The 17,721-nt window shown below is 45.1% G+C and overlaps 7 non-coding genes and 3 pseudogenes across 7 annotated transcripts; all 10 read right to left on the reverse strand.

Moving 5' to 3' along the window:
• Positions 1–846: 846 nt before the first annotated feature.
• On the reverse strand, positions 847–1,040 carry LOC141214919 (U2 spliceosomal RNA). Its single transcript, XR_012284108.1, has one exon. It is a non-coding gene; the product is annotated as a U2 spliceosomal RNA (small nuclear RNA).
• Positions 1,041–1,858: 818 nt separating this feature from the next.
• LOC141214989 (U2 spliceosomal RNA) lies at positions 1,859–1,952 on the reverse strand (annotated as a pseudogene).
• A 1,115-nt stretch (positions 1,953–3,067) lies between these two features.
• LOC141214920 (U2 spliceosomal RNA) lies at positions 3,068–3,261 on the reverse strand. Its single transcript, XR_012284109.1, has one exon. It is a non-coding gene; the product is annotated as a U2 spliceosomal RNA (small nuclear RNA).
• An 818-nt stretch (positions 3,262–4,079) lies between these two features.
• On the reverse strand, positions 4,080–4,173 carry LOC141214990 (U2 spliceosomal RNA; annotated as a pseudogene).
• Positions 4,174–5,288: 1,115 nt separating this feature from the next.
• On the reverse strand, positions 5,289–5,482 carry LOC141214921 (U2 spliceosomal RNA). The gene has a single exon (XR_012284110.1). It is a non-coding gene; the product is annotated as a U2 spliceosomal RNA (small nuclear RNA).
• An 818-nt stretch (positions 5,483–6,300) lies between these two features.
• On the reverse strand, positions 6,301–6,394 carry LOC141214991 (U2 spliceosomal RNA; annotated as a pseudogene).
• Positions 6,395–7,509: 1,115 nt separating this feature from the next.
• LOC141214950 (U2 spliceosomal RNA) lies at positions 7,510–7,699 on the reverse strand. The gene has a single exon (XR_012284131.1). It is a non-coding gene; the product is annotated as a U2 spliceosomal RNA (small nuclear RNA).
• A 6,192-nt stretch (positions 7,700–13,891) lies between these two features.
• LOC141214783 (U2 spliceosomal RNA) lies at positions 13,892–14,082 on the reverse strand. The gene has a single exon (XR_012283977.1). It is a non-coding gene; the product is annotated as a U2 spliceosomal RNA (small nuclear RNA).
• Positions 14,083–15,197: 1,115 nt separating this feature from the next.
• Positions 15,198–15,388, reverse strand: LOC141214784 (U2 spliceosomal RNA). Its single transcript, XR_012283978.1, has one exon. It is a non-coding gene; the product is annotated as a U2 spliceosomal RNA (small nuclear RNA).
• Positions 15,389–16,503: 1,115 nt separating this feature from the next.
• LOC141214785 (U2 spliceosomal RNA) lies at positions 16,504–16,694 on the reverse strand. Its single transcript, XR_012283979.1, has one exon. It is a non-coding gene; the product is annotated as a U2 spliceosomal RNA (small nuclear RNA).
• Positions 16,695–17,721: the final 1,027 nt, after the last annotated feature.

A 17,721-nucleotide genomic window follows, 5' to 3' on the forward strand; every position in this document is an offset into this window, starting at 1 on the left:
GGTGGAACGAGCAGCTGTCTACCCTTAGCAGGAGGGCTCCTGATTACATACCTCTCCTGCTGCTGCTGCTGCTGGCTGTCCAGCAGCAGACTGAAGGTGGCTGCTGCTGTGCACAGGTATATAAAGGCTCAGAGCCTATTATGACACGCGCAGCCAGCGTTCCATTGCCACAATCCATCTACTGCAGGCAGGATACCTGGCTGGCTGAATGTCGCTGAGAAGCTCACAGAGACCGCCATAAGCAACAGTTTAACAGAATGCCACAGACTAATCAACCAAACTTTTTGGGTTGGGTTCTCTTTTATAGTCTGCAGGCATTAAATGAAAGAAGTCAGTGTTCCAGCAGAAGGAGACAACGTTTCAGAAAAGGCATTGTAGCAAACCAAAAAAGAAATTTTAAGCGCAGCAGAGTAACCAGCGCACATACCTGTTAGCTCAGGTGAGTTTAAAAGGCTGCTGTTGATAACAAGGGCATTTGCTAAATAGATGGTGTGTGTGCAACAATATACTGAAAGGTCAATTATATTGTGCAGCTTATCTCACCACCTGTAGTTATTTAGGTGAAAGCTCCAAAATGCTTGCCTAATATGTCTGTTTATCCAAAAGGAAGTAAAAAGGGAGAGCTAGAAAGATAGCATTGCATCACATTACATGGCAATGCAATGCACAGTTGCTGAAGTTGAACCAAAATGAGCTTGTAATCTGGCTTCTGCAACTTTGAACATGAAAAATCCAATGAGGAGAAGAAAAGCAAAGCCAAAGAGTCCATCCCCAAACCCGCAAACAAGCAAAATGAACAAAAAACATTGAATTCAATTCTTTCTGATTTTAGAAACTGCATTAAAGAAGGGGTGCACCGGTCCTGGAGATACTGCAATACCAGGTCAATGCGTGGAGTGGACAGAGCAAGCTCTTTTTCCATCTCCCTGTTCTAAAAATCCATTTAATATATGGTCCCCAGATAGGGGACGTATCAGATATTAAACTGATAAGAACAGATTTTTTTGATTGAATATATCTTTTATTAGCACAAAAAATAAGTTAACAGACAGTGTACAGTGCCGCAGCCCAGTACACACAGAATTCTACATCATATTTACATAGCATGAGGATACGACGCACTAACTAGACACATCACACCCCTATGCTACACAAAACACTCAATCTGAAAGAAAAAGCATGTCAATCAATACAGTACGACGAACCGTGATAAGGGATGGGGATTGGGAAAAAGGGGATGGGGAGGGGAAAATCACAGGCCCGAAGCTTTATTGAAAGACAAGACACATAAGGGGAGAGGGGGAGGAGGGGTTTAGTCCTCGTCCTCGTCCTCCGGACCGTCCATGATGGAATAGTCTCTGAGCAGGCTGTGGATCAGCCTGCGGCAGTCCTGGATGGACATCCTCTCCCTCCTCAAGATGAGCCGGTTCCTGGCGACCCAAACGGCATCCTTGAAGCAGTTCATAAGGCGCCAAGCCTCCTGGATGGCTCCGACGGTATGAACCCCAGGGAAGAGTCCGTAAAGCACAGAATGGTGCGATAGGCTCGCCCTGGGGACAGAGTTCCTCAGGTCGTCCTCAAGTGCAGTCAATAGGCGCTGTGCAAATCCGCAGTCCCAAAAAGTGTGCAAAGATGTTTCCTCCACGAAGGGGCACCTTGGGCAGTACCGGGTCTTGCACAGGTTCCGGGCATGCAAGAATGACCGGACGGGCAGTCCGCCCTGAATCGCCATCCACGACAAGTCCTTGTGCCCGTTGGTCAGCCTGTCAGATGACACATTTGTCCACACAGTCTCCAGCGTGTTCTGGTGAAGTCCTGTGATGTTCTCCACGTCATCCTTGGCTCTGATTAGCTTGTGGATAGTTTTGGGCTTCCACAAGTCGGGCTTGAGTCCCTCCAGTTGATAAGAACAGATACTACACTTGATCTTAGCCAAAAGGCCGAGAAGCGATAACCAGAATTGGTTTCAAACTACGGAGCCACCCAAGGATCCTGAAAAGTCCATTTGTGGAGATGAGCTCCTGGACTCCCGTTAAGAAGACATGTTGTCAACCTCTAGATCCCTTACATGCCTGCACTTTTCGGCTTGCTGCTGCTGCAATCCACGCGTTTTAGATCTGCATAACTCCACCTCTTTAAACACAGCACCTTCACCCCCTGCTGTTCCCACCCGCCTCAACACCGTTGGAAGGGAGGAGAACCAATTAAGGCGGGGGGTGGGGTGGAACGAGCAGCTGTCTACCCTTAGCAGGAGGGCTCCTGATTACATACCTCTCCTGCTGCTGCTGCTGCTGGCTGTCCAGCAGCAGACTGAAGGTGGCTGCTGCTGTGCACAGGTATATAAAGGCTCAGAGCCTATTATGACACGCGCAGCCAGCGTTCCATTGCCACATTCCATCTACTGCAGGCAGGATACCTGGCTGGCTGAATGTCGCTGAGAAGCTCACAGAGACCGCCATAAGCAACAGTTTAACAGAATGCCACAGACTAATCAACCAAACTTTTTGGGTTGGGTTCTCTTTTATAGTCTGCAGGCATTAAATGAAAGAAGTCAGTGTTCCAGCAGAAGGAGACAACGTTTCAGAAAAGGCATTGTAGCAAACCAAAAAAGAAATTTTAAGCGCAGCAGAGTAACCAGCGCACATACCTGTTAGCTCAGGTGAGTTTAAAAGGCTGCTGTTGATAACAAGGGCATTTGCTAAATAGATGGTGTGTGTGCAACAATATACTGAAAGGTCAATTATATTGTGCAGCTTATCTCACCACCTGTAGTTATTTAGGTGAAAGCTCCAAAATGCTTGCCTAATATGTCTGTTTATCCAAAAGGAAGTAAAAAGGGAGAGCTAGAAAGATAGCATTGCATCACATTACATGGCAATGCAATGCACAGTTGCTGAAGTTGAACCAAAATGAGCTTGTAATCTGGCTTCTGCAACTTTGAACATGAAAAATCCAATGAGGAGAAGAAAAGCAAAGCCAAAGAGTCCATCCCCAAATCCGACAAACAAGCAAAATGAACAAAAAACATTGAATTCAATTCTTTCTGATTTTAGAAACTGCATTAAAGAAGGGGTGCACCGGTCCTGGAGATACTGCAATACCAGGTCAATGCGTGGAGTGGACAGAGCAAGCTCTTTTTCCATCTCCCTGTTCTAAAAATCCATTTAATATATGGTCCCCAGATAGGGGACGTATCAGATATTAAACTGATAAGAACAGATTTTTTTGATTGAATATATCTTTTATTAGCACAAAAAATAAGTTAACAGACAGTGTACAGTGCCGCAGCCCAGTACACACAGAATTCTACATCATATTTACATAGCATGAGGATACGACGCACTAACTAGACACATCACACCCCTATGCTACACAAAACACTCAATCTGAAAGAAAAAGCATGTCAATCAATACAGTACGACGAACCGTGATAAGGGATGGGGATTGGGAAAAAGGGGATGGGGAGGGGAAAATCACAGGCCCGAAGCTTTATTGAAAGACAAGACACATAAGGGGAGAGGGGGAGGAGGGGTTTAGTCCTCGTCCTCGTCCTCCGGACCGTCCATGATGGAATAGTCTCTGAGCAGGCTGTGGATCAGCCTGCGGCAGTCCTGGATGGACATCCTCTCCCTCCTCAAGATGAGCCGGTTCCTGGCGACCCAAACGGCATCCTTGAAGCAGTTCATAAGGCGCCAAGCCTCCTGGATGGCTCCGACGGTATGAACCCCAGGGAAGAGTCCGTAAAGCACAGAATGGTGCGATAGGCTCGCCCTGGGGACAGAGTTCCTCAGGTCGTCCTCAAGTGCAGTCAATAGGCGCTGTGCAAATCCGCAGTCCCAAAAAGTGTGCAAAGATGTTTCCTCCACGAAGGGGCACCTTGGGCAGTACCGGGTCTTGCACAGGTTCCGGGCATGCAAGAATGACCGGACGGGCAGTCCGCCCTGAATCGCCATCCACGACAAGTCCTTGTGCCCGTTGGTCAGCCTGTCAGATGACACATTTGTCCACACAGTCTCCAGCGTGTCCTGGTGAAGTCCTGTGATGTTCTCCACGTCATCCTTGGCTCTGATTAGCTTGTGGATAGTTTTGGGCTTCCACAAGTCGGGCTTGAGTCCCTCCAGTTGATAAGAACAGATACTACACTTGATCTTAGCCAAAAGGCCGAGAAGCGATAACCAGAATTGGTTTCAAACTACGGAGCCACCCAAGGATCCTGAAAAGTCCATTTGTGGAGATGAGCTCCTGGACTCCCGTTAAGAAGACATGTTGTCAACCTCTAGATCCCTTACATGCCTGCACTTTTCGGCTTGCTGCTGCTGCAATCCACGCGTTTTAGATCTGCATAACTCCACCTCTTTAAACACAGCACCTTCACCCCCTGCTGTTCCCACCCGCCTCAACACCGTTGGAAGGGAGGAGAACCAATTAAGGCGGGGGGTGGGGTGGAACGAGCAGCTGTCTACCCTTAGCAGGAGGGCTCCTGATTACATACCTCTCCTGCTGCTGCTGCTGCTGGCTGTCCAGCAGCAGACTGAAGGTGGCTGCTGCTGTGCACAGGTATATAAAGGCTCAGAGCCTATTATGACACGCGCAGCCAGCGTTCCATTGCCACATTCCATCTACTGCAGGCAGGATACCTGGCTGGCTGAATGTCACTGAGAAGCTCACAGAGACCGCCATAAGCAACAGTTTAACAGAATGCCACAGACTAATCAACCAAACTTTTTGGGTTGGGTTCTCTTTTATAGTCTGCAGGCATTAAATGAAAGAAGTCAGTGTTCCAGCAGAAGGAGACAACGTTTCAGAAAAGGCATTGTAGCAAACCAAAAAAGAAATTTTAAGCGCAGCAGAGTAACCAGCGCACATACCTGTTAGCTCAGGTGAGTTTAAAAGGCTGCTGTTGATAACAAGGGCATTTGCTAAATAGATGGTGTGTGTGCAACAATATACTGAAAGGTCAATTATATTGTGCAGCTTATCTCACCACCTGTAGTTATTTAGGTGAAAGCTCCAAAATGCTTGCCTAATATGTCTGTTTATCCAAAAGGAAGTAAAAAGGGAGAGCTAGAAAGATAGCATTGCATCACATTACATGGCAATGCAATGCACAGTTGCTGAAGTTGAACCAAAATGAGCTTGTAATCTGGCTTCTGCAACTTTGAACATGAAAAATCCAATGAGGAGAAGAAAAGCAAAGCCAAAGAGTCCATCCCCAAATCCGACAAACAAGCAAAATGAACAAAAAACATTGAATTCAATTCTTTCTGATTTTAGAAACTGCATTAAAGAAGGGGTGCACCGGTCCTGGAGATACTGCAATACCAGGTCAATGCGTGGAGTGGACAGAGCAAGCTCTTTTTCCATCTCCCTGTTCTAAAAATCCATTTAATATATGGTCCCCAGATAGGGGACGTATCAGATATTAAACTGATAAGAACAGATTTTTTTGATTGAATATATCTTTTATTAGCACAAAAAATAAGTTAACAGACAGTGTACAGTGCCGCAGCCCAGTACACACAGAATTCTACATCATATTTACATAGCATGAGGATACGACGCACTAACTAGACACATCACACCCCTATGCTACACAAAACACTCAATCTGAAAGAAAAAGCATGTCAATCAATACAGTACGACGAACCGTGATAAGGGATGGGGATTGGGAAAAAGGGGATGGGGAGGGGAAAATCACAGGCCCGAAGCTTTATTGAAAGACAAGACACATAAGGGGAGAGGGGGAGGAGGGGTTTAGTCCTCGTCCTCGTCCTCCGGACCGTCCATGATGGAATAGTCTCTGAGCAGGCTGTGGATCAGCCTGCGGCAGTCCTGGATGGACATCCTCTCCCTCCTCAAGATGAGCCGGTTCCTGGCGACCCAAACGGCATCCTTGAAGCAGTTCATAAGGCGCCAAGCCTCCTGGATGGCTCCGACGGTATGAACCCCAGGGAAGAGTCCGTAAAGCACAGAATGGTGCGATAGGCTCGCCCTGGGGACAGAGTTCCTCAGGTCGTCCTCAAGTGCAGTCAATAGGCGCTGTGCAAATCCGCAGTCCCAAAAAGTGTGCAAAGATGTTTCCTCCACGAAGGGGCACCTTGGGCAGTACCGGGTCTTGCACAGGTTCTGGGCATGCAAGAATGACCGGACGGGCAGTCCGCCCTGAATCGCCATCCACGACAAGTCCTTGTGCCCGTTGGTCAGCCTGTCAGATGACACATTTGTCCACACAGTCTCCAGCGTGTCCTGGTGAAGTCCTGTGATGTTCTCCACGTCATCCTTGGCTCTGATTAGCTTGTGGATAGTTTTGGGCTTCCACAAGTCGGGCTTGAGTCCCTCCAGTTGATAAGAACAGATACTACACTTGATCTTAGCCAAAAGGCCGAGAAGCGATAACCAGAATTGGTTTCAAACTACGGAGCCACCCAAGGATCCTGAAAAGTCCATTTGTGGAGATGAGCTCCTGGACTCCCGTTAAGAAGACATGTTGTCAACCTCTAGATCCCTTACATGCCTGCACTTTTCGGCTTGCTGCTGCTGCAATCCACGCGTTTTAGATCTGCATAACTCCACCTCTTTAAACACAGCACCTTCACCCCCTGCTGTTCCCACCCGCCTCAACACCGTTGGAAGGGAGGAGAACCAATTAAGGCGGGGGGTGGGGTGGAACGAGCAGCTGTCTACCCTTAGCAGGAGGGCTCCTGATTACATACCTCTCCTGCTGCTGCTGCTGCTGGCTGTCCAGCAGCAGACTGAAGGTGGCTGCTGCTGTGCACAGGTATATAAAGGCTCAGAGCCTATTATGACACGCGCAGCCAGCGTTCCATTGCCACATTCCATCTACTGCAGGCAGGATACCTGGCTGGCTGAATGTCGCTGAGAAGCTCACAGAGACCGCCATAAGCAACAGTTTAACAGAATGCCACAGACTAATCAACCAAACTTTTTGGGTTGGGTTCTCTTTTATAGTCTGCAGGCATTAAATGAAAGAAGTCAGTGTTCCAGCAGAAGGAGACAACGTTTCAGAAAAGGCATTGTAGCAAACCAAAAAAGAAATTTTAAGCGCAGCAGAGTAACCAGCGCACATACCTGTTAGCTCAGGTGAGTTTAAAAGGCTGCTGTTGATAACAAGGGCATTTGCTAAATAGATGGTGTGTGTGCAACAATATACTGAAAGGTCAATTATATTGTGCAGCTTATCTCACCACCTGTAGTTATTTAGGTGAAAGCTCCAAAATGCTTGCCTAATATGTCTGTTTATCCAAAAGGAAGTAAAAAGGGAGAGCTAGAAAGATAGCATTGCATCACATTACATGGCAATGCAATGCACAGTTGCTGAAGTTGAACCAAAATGAGCTTGTAATCTGGCTTCTGCAACTTTGAACATGAAAAATCCAATGAGGAGAAGAAAAGCAAAGCCAAAGAGTCCATCCCCAAATCCGACAAACAAGCAAAATGAACAAAAAACATTGAATTCAATTCTTTCTGATTTTAGAAACTGCATTAAAGAAGGGGTGCACCGGTCCTGGAGATACTGCAATACCAGGTCAATGCGTGGAGTGGACAGAGCAAGCTCTTTTTCCATCTCCCTGTTCTAAAAATCCATTTAATATATGGTCCCCAGATAGGGGACGTATCAGATATTAAACTGATAAGAACAGATTTTTTTTTTTTTTTTTTTTTTTTAACCAAATCAGATAGGCCGGAGCATAAGCTCAATCAAATCGACTTACAAAAGCCTTTCATTGACACTTAGCCTTTCATCACACTTGGTATATAATCAAAAATAAAACCAAACCTTATCATCAGGTACATTATACACTACTAATTAAACTTTACCAAAAACCTCCACTTTTTAAACTTCCAGATCCCTTCAGCATCTATAATACTTCCACGTTCCTGATCCCAGAGGTATATTACATACATACGTGACAGAATCAATCTCAAACATTCATTAACTGACATTTTCTTCCTTTTAAAAACTAACAAATTCCTCGCATCCCACAAACTTTCAATTACACACACCACCAACAACCATAAAATCCTATCCTTAATTCTACTACATGCACCCATCCCAAACATAGCAAGTTTCCAATTAACATACTTTACACCCACCAATTCCTTGCAAAGTCCCCCTATACCCTTCCATACATCATATGCAAAATCACAATCCCATACCATATGTCTAACATGCTCTCTCAAACCACATCCATCCCTCGGGCATACCTCAGATTTAACTAAATCCTTCTTCTTTTGCACATCTCTAACAGGCAAAATGTCATGCAATATCATCCAAGCGATATCTCTCTGTCTGTTAGTCACACCATCTATACTTAATTTTCTCCACATCTCGGTTACTTCCTCCCCTCTCAACCCATTGATATTACATACCACCTCACGCTCACGCACCATCCTAATGACTTTCTTCTTTTGCCTAAAATCACTCATGTTAACGGACAACAAATCATACTTCCTTACAAATTTCTCAACACAACCATACCATACAGGACACTTAAAAGCAACAGGCACTCTAGCATCCCTTTTGACCCACTTTAAGCCATAAAGCATCCATCCAGCCGAATACTTCATCATATAAGCACACTTATTACTTTTCCCTAGAACCACCACCACCATTTTCACGTAACTAATCCCTAAAAAGAAATCAATATTTGGAAAATCCAAACCACCATTTACACATAACTTATAGACATATTCCCGTTTCAATTTCTCCATGCGACTTCCCCAAAGAAAATTAAAGATGAATTTCTCAGTTTTCCTAATTTTCTTAAAAGCAGCAGGATATACATTCGCAACAAACAACAAAATAGGCAAAATAACCGCCTTAATAATCAGAACTTTCCCAGTCAGAGTTAGTTCTCTCATTCGCCAAAAATTCAACTTGCGCACCACTCTCACCCCACAATCTTCCCAACTCTCATTTCCTTTCAAATCATCATTAAACTTAATCCCAAGCACCTTTATTGCACCATCCTCACACCTCACACCATCCATCCGTACATTCCTCTCACCAAAACATTTAAAGGAACTCTTAGTCCAATTGACCTTAAAAGCTGAGACACTACAAAACAAACTTAATATCAACCTTGCCCTACTCATCGCAGCCATATTCCCACTCACAATCACTACATCATCCATGTAACCTAGAATTCTCACATCCTTTCCATTACTCCTAGGAATAATCACACCTCTCATAACCTTATCCTTCCTAACCATACACATCAACACTTCAATCACACTAATAAACAAAAAAGGGGACATAGGGCACCCCTGACGCACTCCTGATTTAATTCTCACTTTCTCACTCAACCACCCATTCACCAAAAATTCACTTGAAACATTACAATACAAACTCCTAACACAGTTTACAAAATTCCTGGAATAACCCATCTTAGACAAAACCTTAAACATAAAGCTATGTGACACACGGTCAAAAGCTTTTTCAAAATCAACCGAAAACAACAAACATTTCTGCTTACGACTCATACAATCCCCAATCACATCACGCAACAACACCAAATTTTCAGTCATACTTCTCCCAGGCACTGCACACACTTGATCTTCATCCACCACACCGCCAATCACTTCCCGCATCCGGCTAGCCAACAATTTACTAAACACCTTATAGTCTGCATTCAAAAGGGTGATTGGCCTCCAATTCCCCAAATCCTTTTTATCACCTTTCTTATGAACCAAAACCACCACCCCATCTCTCATAGATTCACTCAACATATTCTCCGTGAACATATACTGGCACACCTCCAATAAGTCATTTCCCATCGTGTCCCATTCCTTAACATATAACTCCACGGGCAGTCCATCCTTCCCAGGTGTTTTATTCTTACTCGCAGACATCACCACTTTTTTAACTTCATCCAACACAATTACATCATCCAATATTTCACGTTCATCCTCACCCAAACAACCTTCTAAACACCCCAAAGCATCAGTCAACATCCTATCATCAACCCATTTTTCCCCATACAACTCCTTATAAAACAACACCACCTCCTGCATCACATCCTTCCCACTCACACACACCCCATCACCATTCACCACCTCATCCATATCTACTTTCTTCCCAAAAACTTTTTTGAAAAAAAACCTTGTGCATTTCTCATTTTTCTCCAAATGTTCAATCTTAGAACGGTAAATAATTTCTTTCCCTTTACCCTCAATATATTTCTTAATCTCTTCTTTCACTTGACACATCAAAACATCCACATCCACTCCAATCATCCTTAACTTCCTCAGCCACTCCAGTCTAGAGCTTAAATCATTAAATTTTGCTCTATTCATTGCTGCTTTCCTCCTGCCCCTTTTTCTAAAGAAAAAACCAATCTCACTCTTCATCCAGTCCCACCACTCAAGCACATTCCTGAAATCACTTTTTTTATCCCTCCACCTAACATACATTCGCCTAAAATCACGCATGATCCTATTATCTTCCAGCAAACGCACATTAAGTTTCCACACGCCACCACCATATACAAAGGAAATCTTACCTTCTAGACGTGCCCTCAAACACACATGGTCAGAGAAGGGAACATCTTCCTGCTGGAAATTCCTACAAATAACATTTTGTGAAGAAAAGAAGATACGGTCTATTCTAGACTCTATGCCTCCCCTGTCGGCCTTATAGGTCGCAGGAGGTGGATTACCTAAAAAAACTTCCGCAGCATCCTGTAAGGAAAAATCCGCCACAAGACTCTTGAGTCTTTTACCTGTAACATCCATCTTATCCCCCTCCGTCACACAATTGAAATCTCCAACAAAAATTATTGGCATTTTGCCAGATAAAAAAAAACATAATTTCTCAAAAATTTCCAGCCTCTCCCCTTTATCTATTGGTGCATACATATTTACCACCCTAACCCTCCACCCCCTACAATTTAACTTACATATTACACACCTCCCCGCCTCCACCACCATGTAACTTTCTATCTTAACACTATAACCCTTCACCAAAACACCTACCCCACAATTTTTATTACATACAGAACCAGACCACACACTTTGACCTAAAGGCCATGCATTTTCACTTAAGGGATCGGAGATCCCACACTCCTGGACACAGTATACGTCCGCATCCAAGTTGCTCAAGTAGTCCAAAATTGCCACTCTTCTCGACTCAGATTTAATCAGCCTAACATTTAGCGACAAGATGCTGAGAGCAACTTGGGCACCCATCTATTAATTTGATGTGGCAGGTCACGACAACATGCCCACCTGTACATCATCCTAACCCTTCTGGGGGTAGGACGCTGGACGTGCAGATATCGTAGTTTGTGCCTTCCCCCAAAAAAGACACATCTTGGGGATCGGATGCAGTAGGGTACACCCGGGCTGGACTCACACTGCAGTCACTTAAAGGGGAAAAGGATGGTTCAGTTTTCTTCTTTTTCTTCACTGAAGCGCCTCCATCTTCATCTGAACTATAATCCCGCCGCTGGGGGTCAAAGTCCCCCTGACCTCCCTCCTCCTCAAGGTCAGAAACGACATCGCTCCAGGCCACATGCGGTGTTCTGGTCAGATCAGACTCCTCTTCCCCCTGCAATGTAACCATCATGTCTGGAATTTCAGCCTCCAGATCCTCCACCGGGGCCACTTCCATGCCTATACGATCATCAGTTATTGTCTCAGACTCACTGACATCTGAAGCCACAGACGCGGCCCTCTGCACCGGTGGCTCAGGTGCCAGCTCCATATTTCCTCTTACATTCACATGAACCAGTTCTGGAAAAGCAACCCGAGCCTCCTCCTCATCCAGGAAAGCCAGAGTAGATATCGGAGCAGTCGGAGTTGGAGCAGTCGGAGTTGTAGCTGTGGGTGCAGGAGATTCATTTCTTCTCCTTCCCCTTCCCGCTGCCCCTGCATATGAACCAGGATGGAATATACAGTCTCTGAAGGCATGCCCCTTCTCTCCGCAGAGATTACAGACTATTTCATTTTTGCAATTATTGGAAGAATGACCCACCTCATTGCACTTCCTGCAAATAATCTGTCTGATGTCGCATGCTTCCTGAGTATGGCCATACCTCCTACAATGACGACAAAACCTGGGCGCATTGGGGAAGAACAGGTAACCCCGCTCACTCCCAATGGAAAAATTTGATGGAGGATAATGTATACCCCCTGGTTCATCAGGACTTTCCCGGAACTTGACCATGAAACGATATTTACCGGTCCATAGTTCCTCCTCATTCATGACTTTTACTGCCACCTTGGTAATATAGCAGTGCCTATTTAGAAAGGCATAAATCAAAGCCAAGTCCACATGTGGGTTGTACATGAAAACAGTCAGAGGTACCTCTTTGGAGCAATACAAGATGACAAAAGTCAGCCCATCCAAATATTGATTGTCCAGATTCTTTTTCAAACAATCATAGAAATTGTTGCAAACAGCCATAGAAGTAAATACAAGATTATACTTGCTTTTGAATTGCTGGAGGCACAAGATTTCTTCCTTCTTCACTTCAAGGAGTCCAAACAAAATCTCCTTCACCACGAAGCTGAGGGTAAAGATTCCTTCTTTGCCTTCTTCCACATCAATCTGGATTCCAAACTTCACTCGAGCCTCACCGGGCCCAGCGTATCGAATGCGTCCCATTATCGCTAGTCGTGTCTACTGGCCAACTCCTTATAGCAGCAAGTGGCTTAAGCCATAAAATGGCGATGCCACAGGGCCAAGAGTTAATGCACAGACAGCCAAATGACTAGACCCATTACAGATCTGAGCCAAAAGGCCGAGAAGCGATAACCAGAATTGGTTTCAAACTACGGAGCCACCCAAGGATCCTGAAAAGTCCATTTGTGGAGATGAGCTCCTGGACTCCCATTAAGAAGACATGTTGTCAACCTCTAGATCCCTTACATGCCTGCACTTTTCGGCTTGCTGCTGCTGCAATCCACACGTTTTAGATCTGCATAACTCCACCTCTTTAAACACAGCACCTTCACCCCCTGCTGTTCCCACCCGCCTCAACACCGTTGGAAGGGAGGAGAACCAATTAAGGCGGGGGGTGGGGTGGAACGAGCAGCTGTCTACCCTTAGCAGGAGGGCTCCTGATTACATACCTCTCCTGCTGCTGCTGCTGCTGGCTGTCCAGCAGCAGACTGAAGGTGGCTGCTGCTGTGCACAGGTATATAAAGGCTCAGAGCCTATTATGACACGCGCAGCCAGCGTTCCATTGCCACATTCCATCTACTGCAGGCAGGATACCTGGCTGGCTGAATGTCGCTGAGAAGCTCACAGAGACCGCCATAAGCAACAGTTTAACAGAATGCCACAGACTAATCAACCAAACTTTTTGGGTTGGGTTCTCTTTTATAGTCTGCAGGCATTAAATGAAAGAAGTCAGTGTTCCAGCAGAAGGAGACAACGTTTCAGAAAAGGCATTGTAGCAAACCAAAAAAGAAATTTTAAGCGCAGCAGAGTAACCAGCGCACATACCTGTTAGCTCAGGTGAGTTTAAAAGGCTGCTGTTGATAACAAGGGCATTTGCTGAATAGATGGTGTGTGTGCAACAATATACTGAAAGGTCAATTATATTGTGCAGCTTATCTCACCACCTGTAGTTATTTAGGTGAAAGCTCCAAAATGCTTGCCTAATATGTCTGTTTATCCAAAAGGAAGTAAAAAGGGAGAGCTAGAAAGATAGCATTGCATCACATTACATGGCAATGCAATGCACAGTTGCTGAAGTTGAACCAAAATGAGCTTGTAATCTGGCTTCTGCAACTTTGAACATGAAAAATCCAATGAGGAGAAGAAAAGCAAAGCCAAAGAGTCCATCCCCAAATCAGACAAACAAGCAAAATGAACAAAAAACATTGAATTCAATTCTTTCTGATTTTAGAAACTGCATTAAAGAAGGGGTGCACCGGTCCTGGAGATACTGCAATACCAGGTCAATGCGTGGAGTGGACAGAGCAAGCTCTTTTTCCATCTCCCTGTTCTAAAAATCCATTTAATATATGGTCCCCAGATAGGGGACGTATCAGATATTAAACTGATAAGAACAGATACTACACTTGATCTTAGCCAAAAGGCCGAGAAGCGATAACCAGAATTGGTTTCAAACTACGGAGCCACCCAAGGATCCTGAAAAGTCCATTTGTGGAGATGAGCTCCTGGACTCCCGTTAAGAAGACATGTTGTCAACCTCTAGATCCCTTACATGCCTGCACTTTTCGGCTTGCTGCTGCTGCAATCCACGCGTTTTAGATCTGCATAACTCCACCTCTTTAAACACAGCACCTTCACCCCCTGCTGTTCCCACCCGCCTCAACACCGTTGGAAGGGAGGAGAACCAATTAAGGCGGGGGGTGGGGTGGAACGAGCAGCTGTCTACCCTTAGCAGGAGGGCTCCTGATTACATACCTCTCCTGCTGCTGCTGCTGCTGGCTGTCCAGCAGCAGACTGAAGGTGGCTGCTGCTGTGCACAGGTATATAAAGGCTCAGAGCCTATTATGACACGCGCAGCCAGCGTTCCATTGCCACATTCCATCTACTGCAGGCAGGATACCTGGCTGGCTGAATGTCGCTGAGAAGCTCACAGAGACCGCCATAAGCAACAGTTTAACAGAATGCCACAGACTAATCAACCAAACTTTTTGGGTTGGGTTCTCTTTTATAGTCTGCAGGCATTAAATGAAAGAAGTCAGTGTTCCAGCAGAAGGAGACAACGTTTCAGAAAAGGCATTGTAGCAAACCAAAAAAGAAATTTTAAGCGCAGCAGAGTAACCAGCGCACATACCTGTTAGCTCAGGTGAGTTTAAAAGGCTGCTGTTGATAACAAGGGCATTTGCTAAATAGATGGTGTGTGTGCAACAATATACTGAAAGGTCAATTATATTGTGCAGCTTATCTCACCACCTGTAGTTATTTAGGTGAAAGCTCCAAAATGCTTGCCTAATATGTCTGTTTATCCAAAAGGAAGTAAAAAGGGAGAGCTAGAAAGATAGCATTGCATCACATTACATGGCAATGCAATGCACAGTTGCTGAAGTTGAACCAAAATGAGCTTGTAATCTGGCTTCTGCAACTTTGAACATGAAAAATCCAATGAGGAGAAGAAAAGCAAAGCCAAAGAGTCCATCCCCAAATCCGACAAACAAGCAAAATGAACAAAAAACATTGAATTCAATTCTTTCTGATTTTAGAAACTGCATTAAAGAAGGGGTGCACCGGTCCTGGAGATACTGCAATACCAGGTCAATGCGTGGAGTGGACAGAGCAAGCTCTTTTTCCATCTCCCTGTTCTAAAAATCCATTTAATATATGGTCCCCAGATAGGGGACGTATCAGATATTAAACTGATAAGAACAGATACTACACTTGATCTTAGCCAAAAGGCCGAGAAGCGATAACCAGAATTGGTTTCAAACTACGGAGCCACCCAAGGATCCTGAAAAGTCCATTTGTGGAGATGAGCTCCTGGACTCCCGTTAAGAAGACATGTTGTCAACCTCTAGATCCCTTACATGCCTGCACTTTTCGGCTTGCTGCTGCTGCAATCCACGCGTTTTAGATCTGCATAACTCCACCTCTTTAAACACAGCACCTTCACCCCCTGCTGTTCCCACCCGCCTCAACACCGTTGGAAGGGAGGAGAACCAATTAAGGCGGGGGGTGGGGTGGAACGAGCAGCTGTCTACCCTTAGCAGGAGGGCTCCTGATTACATACCTCTCCTGCTGCTGCTGCTGCTGGCTGTCCAGCAGCAGACTGAAGGTGGCTGCTGCTGTGCACAGGTATATAAAGGCTCAGAGCCTATTATGACACGCGCAGCCAGCGTTCCATTGCCACATTCCATCTACTGCAGGCAGGATACCTGGCTGGCTGAATGTCGCTGAGAAGCTCACAGAGACCGCCATAAGCAACAGTTTAACAGAATGCCACAGACTAATCAACCAAACTTTTTGGGTTGGGTTCTCTTTTATAGTCTGCAGGCATTAAATGAAAGAAGTCAGTGTTCCAGCAGAAGGAGACAACGTTTCAGAAAAGGCATTGTAGCAAACCAAAAAAGAAATTTTAAGCGCAGCAGAGTAACCAGCGCACATACCTGTTAGCTCAGGTGAGTTTAAAAGGCTGCTTTTGATAACAAGGCAATTTGCTAAATAGATGGTGTGTGTGCAACAATATACTGAAAGGTCAATTATATTGTGCAGCTTATCTCACCACCTGTAGTTATTTAGGTGAAAGCTCCAAAATGCTTGCCTAATATGTCTGTTTATCCAAAAGGAAGTAAAAAGGGAGAGCTAGAAAGATAGCATTGCATCACATTACATGGCAATGCAATGCACAGTTGCTGAAGTTGAACCAAAATGAGCTTGTAATCTGGCTTCTGCAACTTTGAACATGAAAAATCCAATGAGGAGAAGAAAAGCAAAGCCAAAGAGTCCATCCCCAAATCCGACAAACAAGCAAAATGAACAAAAAACATTGAATTCAATTCTTTCTGATTTTAGAAACTGCATTAAAGAAGGGGTGCACCGGTCCTGGAGATACTGCAATACCAGGTCAATGCGTGGAGTGGACAGAGCAAGCTCTTTTTCCATCTCCCTGTTCTAAAAATCCATTTAATATATGGTCCCCAGATAGGGGACGTATCAGATATTAAACTGATAAGAACAGATACTACACTTGATCTTAGCCAAAAGGCCGAGAAGCGATAACCAGAATTGGTTTCAAACTACGGAGCCACCCAAGGATCCTGAAAAGTCCATTTGTGGAGATGAGCTCCTGGACTCCCGTTAAGAAGACATGTTGTCAACCTCTAGATCCCTTACATGCCTGCACTTTTCGGCTTGCTGCTGCTGCAATCCACGCGTTTTAGATCTGCATAACTCCACCTCTTTAAACACAGCACCTTCACCCCCTGCTGTTCCCACCCGCCTCAACACCGTTGGAAGGGAGGAGAACCAATTAAGGCGGGGGGTGGGGTGGAACGAGCAGCTGTCTACCCTTAGCAGGAGGGCTCCTGATTACATACCTCTCCTGCTGCTGCTGCTGCTGGCTGTCCAGCAGCAGACTGAAGGTGGCTGCTGCTGTGCACAGGTATATAAAGGCTCAGAGCCTATTATGACACGCGCAGCCAGCGTTCCATTGCCACATTCCATCTACTGCAGGCAGGATACCTGGCTGGCTGAATGTCGCTGAGAAGCTCACAGAGACCGCCATAAGCAACAGTTTAACAGAATGCCACAGACTAATCAACCAAACTTTTTGGGTTGGGTTCTCTTTTATAGTCTGCAGGCATTAAATGAAAGAAGTCAGTGTTCCAGCAGAAGGAGACAACGTTTCAGAAAAGGCATTGTAGCAAACCAAAAAAGAAATTTTAAGCGCAGCAGAGTAACCAGCGCACATACCTGTTAGCTCAGGTGAGTTTAAAAGGCTGCTGTTGATAACAAGGGCATTTGCTAAATAGATGGTGTGTGTGCAACAATATACTGAAAGGTCAATTATATTGTGCAGCTTATCTCACCACCTGTAGTTATTTAGGTGAAAGCTCCAAAATGCTTGCCTAATATGTCTGTTTATCCAAAAGGAAGTAAAAAGGGAGAGCTAGAAAGATAGCATTGCATCACATTACATGGCAATGCAATGCACAGTTGCTGAAGTTGAACCAAAATGAGCTTGTAATCTGGCTTCTGCAACTTTGAACATGAAAAATCCAATGAGGAGAAGAAAAGCAAAGCCA

This window comes from Phyllobates terribilis, unplaced genomic scaffold, assembly GCF_046119375.1.
Source record: "Phyllobates terribilis strain yellow unplaced genomic scaffold, ASM4611937v1 Scaffold_223__1_contigs__length_3252167, whole genome shotgun sequence".
Taxonomy (NCBI): domain Eukaryota; kingdom Metazoa; phylum Chordata; class Amphibia; order Anura; family Dendrobatidae; genus Phyllobates; species Phyllobates terribilis.